Raw genomic sequence first — 8,785 nt, 5'->3', positions numbered from 1 at the left:
TATACTTATTGAAATTATTATTAATGATTTAAATATATAATTCTGTAAGTCTGATTCTATAGTTTAATGTTATTGCTTACTATTACTCAAGTTGCCTTGTTTATTTGTGTGTTTAGTGATTTTTTCATCTTAAGTTCATGTTTCTTTAAAAATTATCTGTGGGAACCATTGATGCTTGGGTTTAAAATTTATTTCTTCAGAAATGATTTATATGACTTCTGTCAGATACCTTGGGGGCAGAACCAACCCACAATCCCTTTAAACAAAAATTTTGATGATTTTTTTAGTGTCAAAATAGTGATATGTTTAGGCTACATATCTACATAAGTAGATGTATGAGATTAAAAATTATCAGAGGAAGGAATTATATCAGCACCATTGTGATGAAAGACAGTCCTCCTTTTTCTCCTCTTTTGTAACAATGAATTGGACATCCATCCATGAACAAAAGAGCTTTTGTGAGAGTTGTGATGTCTAGCACAATGTGCCAAGGGAACTGGGAGGATCTCACCCACCTGTGCATCCAGTAATAGGCAGACAGACCTCAGCATGGGCTGCAGAGCCAGCAGGAGACAGCGAAACAGCCCCAACCCAACTTGGTCATAGTCCAGTAACGCCTGGAGAGGGCTGACGTGGGCAGACACCCATGAAGGAGAGAGACTTTGTGGAAGCCCAGTCTTCCTGAGAAGGGATTCCAGTGCACTATTGGGGCAGAAAAAAAGGTGTGAGTTTGGTCACAGTGGAGACAGTGAAAGGAGCATTCCCAGCATCACCTCCTTCAAGTTACACTGCAGAAGCTGACGTATTTAGCAATGCAAACTCTACTGTCACGGAAATAGAGCAGTGAGTGAGTGCCCAGGTACTCCAGCAGTGCTGGATGCAATTGGAAAACCCATTTCTCTCTAGAAGTACAGAGACTACTGTGGTGGGTAGATCATGATTAGTGGAAGAAGGGAGATCGGGAAAGAGACAGTTAAGAATATAAAGCAGGTGTAGGGGCTGGTCCAGTGGCGTAGTGGTTAAGTTCCCACACTCTGCTTCAGCAGTCCAGGGTTTGTAGGCCCGGAATCCAGGTGTGGACCTATGTACCCCTCATCAAGCCACGCTGTGGTGGCATCCCACATACAAAACAGAGGAAAATGGGCACAGATGTTAGCTCAGGGCCAATCCTCCTCATTGAAAAATTAAATAAATAAAAGAATATCACAGGCCATTAAAGGGGCACAGAGGCTCAGGATTTCAAGAGAAAAGTCCACCCACGAGCCACTAGGAGTACCTCACCAGAGAATCTCCCACCAGATCCACCAGAACCTTCAATCTTCTAGTTCTAAACCCACACCTCTCCCCACTCTGCAACTGGCTCCTTGTGCACAGCCTTGAGTGTCACAATGATAGCAAATCTGGTAAACTGAGTGTTCTCAGAAAAACAGATCTGGTCTGTGGACAAGGGAGAAACCACAAACACGAGCTCTAGCGCCACCTTCTGGAAAACAAGAAAGAGGTTTCCAGGAGCCAGCTTGGTGAGTGACATAAACCGGAGAAGACACAATAGCTTAAGAATTCTGCCACCAGAGGGAGCAAGAAGAGTGGAGCAGGTGACCCATACAAAGGCAGAGAAAACTCCAGACCCCTTACTTACACCACTCACAAAACTTAATTTGAAATGAAGTAAAGATTTAAACATCAGACCTAAAACCATAAAACTCTTAGAAGAAAAAATAGAGGAAAATCTCCTTGACGTTGATCCTGGCAAAGATTTTTTGGATATGACACCAAAAGTACAAGTAACACAAGCAGAAATCAGCAAGTGGGACTACGTCAAACTAAAATTCTTCTACACAGCAAAAGAAATAGTAAAAAAAAATTAAAGTCAACCTACAGAATGGGAGAATATATTTGCCATCCATGTATAGGATAAGGGGTTATTACCCAAATATTTAAAGAACTCATACAACTCAGTAACGAATGTCAAACTGTCTGATTAAATGATGGGCAGTGGAACTAAATAGACATTTTTCCAAAGAAGACATTCAATGGCCAAAATGAACATAAAAAGAGACTCAATATCACTAATCATCAGGGGAATGCAAATCAAAACCACAATGAGATATCATCTCACAACTGTTAGAATGGCTATCATCAAGAAGACAAAAGAGAACAAGTTTGGCAAGGATGTAGAGATAAGGGAACCCTCATACATTGTCATGGGAATGTAAACTGGCTCAGCCACTATGGAAAAAAAGTATGGAGTTTCCTCAAATAATTAACAATAGAACTACCATATGATCCAGCAATTCCACCTCTGGGTATATATCCAAATTAAATGAAAAAAGGATATCAAAAATATATCTGCACTCCCACGTTTATTGCAACATTATTCACAATAGCCAAGATATGGAAACAACTTAAGTGTCCATCAATACATGAATGGATAAAGAAGATGTTATACACACACACACATACACACAATGAAATATTACTGAGCCACGAGAAAAATAGAAATCCTGCTATTTGCAACAACATGGATGGACCTGGAGGGCATTACTCTAAGTGAGATAAGTCAGACAGAGAAAGACTAAAACAGTATGATATCACTTTTATGTGTATTCAAAAAGCTGACCTCACAAAAATAGCAAACAGAATGGTAATTACCAGAGCCTAGGGGGTGTGGGAGAATTGGAGATATGTTGTTTAAGTGTACAAACTTGTAACCACCAGATAAATCCTGGAGATCTAATGTACAGCATAGTAATTATAGACAACAACACTTCATTATAAACTTCAAAGTTCCTAAGACTAGATCTCTTTTTTTATTGAGGTAACATTGGCTGAAAACATTATATTAATTTCAGATGTATATCACTATATTCCAAAATCTGTATAGGCTAGATCTTAATTGTTCCCGCTGCAAAAACAGCAATATACTTATGTGACAAGATAGAGATGTTAGCTAATGCTAGGATGGTAAGCATATTGCAATGTGTAAATGTATCAAATCAACACATTGAACGTGTTAAACTTACACACTGCTATATGTCAATTTTATCTCAATAACAATAAATTTTACAAAAAGATTTATCTGGGAAGACTTTTTTACTTTTTCTCCTTCTCTTACACTAAAGCTGAGAGAGGTGTGCATATCATTCTCATTTTGTGAAGTAGGTTTCTTTCCAGTTTGCCCACGGAGAATGTCTCCCTTTAGGAGTCCCTCTTTTCAGTGGCATTGCGGGAAAGAGGTGTTGTCTTTAAGCCAGTCTCACACAGTGTCTTTCTCTCCTACCCCTCATACATTGGCTCATTAAAACCCAGAACTGAGGCTACCCGAGATTAGTAGATCCCTCCTGGAAAAATGCTAGCCTCAGCCCACTGCCGCCTAGGTTTGTGTTTTTTCTTGTCATTGCTATACCTTGATAAATTTATTTACTTTCTCACTGGCTCAGACATGAATAAGTGTGTTTTAGGTTTTATCTAGCATTATTAGTTTCTTTGAACATATCATCCACCGTATTACCAGGAACACTTTTACAAATAATAATTCTATAAAGTGTTGGTTACTCCAGCTTATTACTGGCGATTTTTTTTCCAAACCCCAAGCTATTTGATTTGCTTATTTTTTTTTTGCTTCTAATATGATATAATTTGCCTGAAAATCAAAGTATGTTATTAGGTAGCTAATATTTACTCAGTGTGTACTATGTTCTAGATGCTAGTCTGAGTACTTTTATGTTCTATCTTATTTTAATTTTCAACAATTTTATGAGATATGTACTTTTATTATTCCCATTTTACAAATTAGGAGACTGTGGGTCAGAGCAGCATATACTTCAAGGTCACACAACCCTGAAGGGCAGAACTGAGATTCAAATCCAGACAGTCTAGCTCTAGAGCCACATCTTAAATATATGCACTGCACTGCTCACTAAAATGTGTTAATCACTGCATTAACCTTATTTCTAAACACTGTAGAATGCAAAGCACTATACTCGGTGTTTTGGATGATATAAATGAGCATATAGCCCAAAAATGGAGGTGGGAAATGCGCCCATTGAGACATAATACAAAACAAAAGATGATGTGTGGCATAAAAAAGAGAGAGAGAAATTCTTGTGGGTGATCATAAACTGGATTTGGGCAAGAAGTTTGAGACTGGGGAAGGCTCCTCCATATTCTTTGTGAGAATTTCTCACAAAACATCTCTAGAATGGCTGAGACCATTTCAGAAGCATTATTGTACAAATGAACAGGGCAAGGACAACGTAATTGAACATGCTGCCAATAACCTGATCACCACATCTTTTCACAGAGATACACTTTCAGGAAAAGAACAGAAAGGCTGTAATGCTGACTTCTTGCCAAGTAAGTGAGACAAACTGGAGGAGAATTTATCTTCTTTCAGGAGGAAGAATTAAGGAGATATTAAAATGTTTTGCAATACATGCTGGTGTAACTGAGGGAAAGGGACATCTCAGCCTTTAGATGGTGACCACTGCAAAGCTTATGTCCACAGATGCCTCAGAGACAAAATTACCACAATAAACCCTACTGTACACAGAGATCTATGTTAGACCAGTGATGCTGTTCTTAATCCCAGAAACCTTCTAATTGCCACATTGTTTTTCTCAACCACCCCAGATTCTATCGTTTCTAATTAGACCTTATTTTTACTTGACTCTTATTTATCAAGGAATCCCAAGGTTTCTTCTTTTGTTTGGATTAAGTTTATTTGGGATAAAGTTTATCTGTTTTTTTCTCAATTCATTCGTGGCATCAGTTAGTCCCCCTCCCCATAGTTACCTCCTTTTGATCATGCTTGGAAAATAAAAAAAGAAGGAAGTGGAAAGAGAATATGAAAAAGTGTCCTCTTTGACATGCCTCTCTTCTTTAAGAGATTTCATCAATAATTCTTCCTAACGTTTACTTAGTTGACTTTGGAAAAGTTTAACATATTTGTAGGGTAGGAAACAAAATCTGAAAAGCTTTGTTTATCCGGAACAATATGGATAGGATTACTCTCAGCAGACCTAGGATTACATTTATTCTCAACTGGTGTTCCCTCACTTCCTCAAGACCTGATATGTTGATTAAAGTTACATTGGATTCACTCAATTTGAAAATCTTCTGTAGACTGCTCAAACTTGACTTTTTAAATGGAACAAATCAGGTAGTACAGGCCCCTCAGAAATTACCCACAACTTTCCCTCTGGTCTGTGTTTTCTCCTTTTAAACAGTAATCAGATGTCTCAGAGATTTTCCAGCTCCCCATTTTGTACCAAAGTGTATTGACACAGCCTATATATTTAGATCATCATTTTACAGATTTGATTCCAAGCTAAATGAGCTGCCTTGGAAGAAGACCCCTTAGAAAACTTTGACTTCAAGGAAAATGATACTGAGCTATTTGTAAATCTTTGAAATTCTTCCTGGGTCCTAGGCCCTTACATTCCTTAGAGCAGAGCCCCAAGTGACTTACCTAGGAGTTCTGTAAATCTTTACTCTCCTGTGTTCCAACTCTTTTTTCTTTGTGGTGTACCCAGGTACTCAGAAATAGCCAACAGATACTTTAGATTCCAGCTTCTGAGAGTATTCCACGCCATTAGCATTCTGAGATGAGCACATGGTCTTTTGTTGGTAACATTTGGCTCACACAGCCTCCCTCACAAATGATCCGGCTGTGGGAGAAGTGGAACTTAAGAGCTTATGAGCCTTCTCTCACATCTAAGAGAGGACTTGGGAGCACAGCTCCCAACAAATAAGGGGCAATTAAAATCATGCAAGCTGTAAATAACCTCCCTCCTGGATAAAAGAGGGGAGACCAACCCTGTTAATGTGTCCCTTGTTTATGATCCAAGATCTCCCTACGGGGTGTTCATCTTTGGAGACATTTTTATGTCAAGGAACCCTCCATTCACCCTGGAGAAATCGTAAGGCTGATTTAAAGATCACTTCCAACTTTGTTACCATGAAATAAATTATGTTACCAAAGCATAGGCACTATCATCAGAGACCTCTCTTTAGGAAACACACCAGGAAATAGTGAACTTCCAGCAATGCTGAGTCAGACTCTCTGCAGTAGAGGGAATCTCAACTCTCCACCTTCTTATTTTGAATGAGTTTTTGTGGGTTTTTTTGTTTTTAACCTTTAGATGAGACTCCGTGGATGAACCATGTTCAGAAAGACCTTCCAGAGATCTGCAGTAAGGAAGATGAAACAGAAATAGCTCACTTCTTCTTTCCCATGGCTCCAGCTACTTGGTTTCAAAGAGAAATTGAGTGGTAGAAGGAGAATGACAGACGGAGAAAATGATTGTATGAAGAAGGGCAGAAGGGAGGAAAAGAGGGATAACCAAGAAAAGTCTGTAAGAAACTTTGAAAAGATAAATAATATTCAGTCTTCCAAAACACACACCAAAAATAAACTCTTCCACCTCCCTTCACCCCACTTTACTATCTTCTGTCTCCAAATGTACAAGAAGCAATTCTCCATTTTTTTTTTTGGTGTTTTTTTTAAAGTTATTGTATTGAGGTCACATTGGTTTATAACATTATATAAATTTCAGGTTTACATCATTGTATTTTGACTTCTGCATAGACTACATCATGTTCACCACCAGAAGTCTAGCTCACCATAGATACATGCCCCTTTCACCCTTCCCCTCTGTTAACCACCTATCTATACTCCATATCTGTTTGTTTGTTTATCTTCCATATATGAGTGAAGTCGTACAGAAATTGTCTTCATATTCTGACTTATTTCACTTAGCATAATACCCTCAAGGTCCATCCCTGTTGTCACTCATGGCATGATATCATCTTTTTTATGACTGAGTAGTGTTCCATTCTATAAATACATATATACCACATCTTCTTTATCCATTCATACATTGAGAAAAGCAATTCTTTTTTTGCATTCAAAGACACTAAGCCCTTATCCTTTGGTCCTCAAGGTCTGAGTTTTCCTTCTCTAGACACTACACAGGAAGAATATCGTAGAGGGGTTAGAAGAGGCCAGGCTATGGATAATGCCAAACAGTATGTTACAATGTGTTAGAAAATAAAATCTGCTCATGCTTCTAACATGTCTTTAATGTCTTGTTGTATCCCATCCAACTCTCCTTTTAAATTTTTCACTTAGCTGTATGTAACCGCTAATGGACAATATTTTTGAAATATTATCCAGCTTTTTAATTAATATTTCCTTCCCCATATCTCTGACCATTCCCCTCTTTCAGGCAAGTAAGTTGTTAGGTTCTCAAGCCTCAGAGAAGGGATGTGACAGCAAAAAGAAGTTGAAGCAGAGATGATGTGGCCAAAAACATGAGTGAGTCTTCAGAATGCCTTAGAGACAGCACAACTATCAAATAAGTTTAGAGACATCAAGAACAGAAAAGCCCTAACCGAAAGATGGTTAGGGCCTGAGTTGTCAGGCAGAAACTTAAGAAAATGTGGTCCTGGTGGTCGAGGGAGACAGCCACTGGGCACTGAGGGCTTGAGTTCTATAGAATTCCCTGTCACATAGTCGAAGATGGAAACAACAGAACAATTCCCATTTAAACAAGAGTGTCTGTGAGTAGCAGAGTCATCAGACCTGACAGGTCTTCAGGATGAGGCTAAATGGAATTCATTAGCAACCCACTCATGATTTCACAGCTGAGGATCTGTGGAGGCAATAGATATTCCAGGAGATACTGCTACGGAGAGAGGTCATGGACCAAATGGCTCCATTGCCCTGGCATCATTCAGCCCTCTAGAACTTAGACACAAATGTAGGGAAAACAGGGAAGGACCCTTGAATTGGCTAAGTTTTTTCCTGGTGGAGAAGTAAGGAGAGTACATAGTAAAAATAGTGTTATGGAAAGATAATGAAAATTGTGTTTCTGGAGTACCTGAATTTGTAGATTGATTGTCAAAACCTCATGTGTGCATTATAAGTATTATTTTCTCCATGCCTATTATAATAGGCCAATTGGCTAGATCTTAATGTATTTAGCCATTTTCTTCATGTAGAATAGAAGCTATCTATAAATTTTCAATGAACGTTTTGAATATATTTACTCTGAAGCATTTGTAAAATCTGAGTGTGATAGGCAGCCTCCAAAATGGTCCTCAATGCCTCCTAGTATTCCTGGGCTTGTGTAGAACTCTCCTATATTTAATAGGGCTAACCCATGTAACCAAGAATATTTGCCTCCTGCCATCAGCCAGCACCAACTTGGCAGATATGTGAGAGAGCTACTCTGGAAGTGGATCCCTTCTTGATCTAGCTTCAGAGGACTCAAACCCTGACCAACTACTTGAATGCAACCTCAGGAGGCTCCCTGAGCCAGAACCACACAGCCAAGTTTCCCCTGAATTCCTGACCCACAGAAACTGTAAAAGGTAATAAATATCTATTTTTTTTGAAGCCTCAAAGTTTTGTAGTAATGTGTTGTGCAATAGGTAATTAATATACAAGGAATAGAGACCACTTACTCAAAAAGTCACATTTTTGTGATTCTTGGTACATATTATAAAATTATTTTAAGTAGAAATCTTTCATTTTTTATGACAGAAAAGTAAACAAAACTGGTCAAAACAATCAAGTGAATCTGTTAGCTCACAAAACAGAAGTAGTTAAAGAAAATTTTATCCAGTGGCTCAAACAGTATTATAAATGTCCAATTTTTTTCTGTTTTGTTTAATATGCCTTGGGCACTAATTGTTCCATTCTGTGGATAATTTCTCTTATGGTAGCAAAATTGTACATGTTCTAGATCTCACAGTCTTACTTCACATCATCCAAAAGAAG

The sequence above is a fragment of the Diceros bicornis genome, chromosome 31 (assembly GCF_020826845.1).
Source record: "Diceros bicornis minor isolate mBicDic1 chromosome 31, mDicBic1.mat.cur, whole genome shotgun sequence".
NCBI lineage: Eukaryota > Metazoa > Chordata > Mammalia > Perissodactyla > Rhinocerotidae > Diceros > Diceros bicornis.
Note: the sequence above shows the minus strand (reverse complement) of the source record.